Below are 1,744 nucleotides of genomic sequence, written 5' to 3'. Positions count from 1 at the left end.
ACACCAGTGGAGCAGAGAATGGAGAGTGCCATTCCCATGTGAAGAGCTGCCCGCCATCTGCCCACAGTGTCACAGAAGCCGTGTTCACTCAGCACTAGAGATCCGGGGCAAAGCTATGGGACTGGCAGCCTGGATCCCCTTCAGCCGCTCTGACTGCTGACAGCGGTGCCCTCGGAGGGCGTAGACCAAGAAGCCTGGCCCCAGTCCCTCAGTGACCGGTGACCAAGAGTTTTTCTGTTGAGTTGGCAGCTATTTATGATTTTTCTCTCCACCTGCCCATTCAATAAACTGTATACACCCACCTCACCTGTGTTTTAAATCTACAACAGCCACATGCCAGCAAAGCAGGGCAGCGTGAATGTGGGTTATGGGCCGGATCCTGTTTTCACCCTTTAAGTCCTTCCATCCTGCTCCTGAGGCTAGGCACGTGGGCTGTTGTTTGAGGTGTTGTGTTAGGACAGAGGTGAACAAGTGCTAGTGGTTGGCTCAGGTTAGACCCGTGAGAGTTGAGGGCTGTGACAGGAAGCAGAGTGCCAGAGTGAGACAGGTGCTGATGTCATTGGAAAAGCTGCAGGGGTAGGCGCAGCATGTACCTGCTTGTGTGGCCAGCTGGCCTAGCTTGCTTGGGATTGAGGGGTTTCCGAGGACATGGGACTTTGTTTACCAAAACCAGAAAAGTCCTGGGCAAGCTGGAACAAGTTGGTCAGCTTGTCTGGGGTGTAAAGTACATGGTACTGGGACTTCCCTTGTGGTCCAGTGGTTAAGAATCTGCCATCCAAAGCAGGGGACCAGTTGGGCCCCTGGCGGGGAACTAAGATCCCACATGCCTTGAGGCAATAAGCCCATATGCCAATCAAACTGGGTGTCTGTCACTACAAACCAAAGCATCACTGACTTTTTCTAAACTTGTGAGGTATGATGCTTCTTATTAGGGTATCCTGTGATGGGCCTGCCCCTGGCATGAAGCCTAGCAGGTGCTGTACTTCATTAGGAAGACTTGCCCACTTGTGATGCTGGCCTAGATAACCCAGGAGGCCAGAAGCAAGGGGACCCGCTGAACTCCAATCAGTGTGTGTCATCCTTCACTCTCAGCTTCTAGACAATGGTCCCTTCTCAGAGGTATTTTTCAGTCAGTCTATATGTCTGCTGACATTAAAAATAAAGCAGTAGCCCCTGCTCACTGCAGCCAGAGAAAGCCTGCATGTCGCAACAAAGACCTAGAGCAGCCAAAATTAATTAAAGCAATAGGCATGCCTCCTGCCAGCAGGAGAGGTTGTGTGTGTGAAGTGGGCCTTTTTGGTGGGATTTTCCCTGAAAATATGGGAAAGTAGGTTTGTCCAATGACCTTGGCCAAGAAAACCCATGAACGGGAATCCTTTGCTGCCAAAAGATGCAGAAGCAGAGAATGAGGTTTTTGTAATCACAAACAGCCTATGATTCGAACAATAAACAGTAATCTGCAGGAAAAATGGTAACTTTCTTTGCTAACTAACCAAACATTTCAGGATAATACTTGGCTTTGGTTCATTACCACTTTCTGGGGAAGTCCTCTCTTGCTATTTTAAAATTGAGGAATCTGGGGTTTGGGGAGATTTAATAGATTTTTCCTAAGAGAGCAAAGAGGTGATGGAACCACAGTCATAAAGCAGGTCACACTTGCCCCAAGTCTATGCTCTTTATTACTCCTGTAACTGAGTATGATATGTTAGTAAATTTCCTAATTGTATTATAGATTAGGGTTGCA

The sequence above is a fragment of the Ovis canadensis genome, chromosome 13 (assembly GCF_042477335.2).
Source record: "Ovis canadensis isolate MfBH-ARS-UI-01 breed Bighorn chromosome 13, ARS-UI_OviCan_v2, whole genome shotgun sequence".
NCBI classification, from domain to species: domain Eukaryota; kingdom Metazoa; phylum Chordata; class Mammalia; order Artiodactyla; family Bovidae; genus Ovis; species Ovis canadensis.
This window is presented reverse-complemented; position numbering follows the sequence as displayed.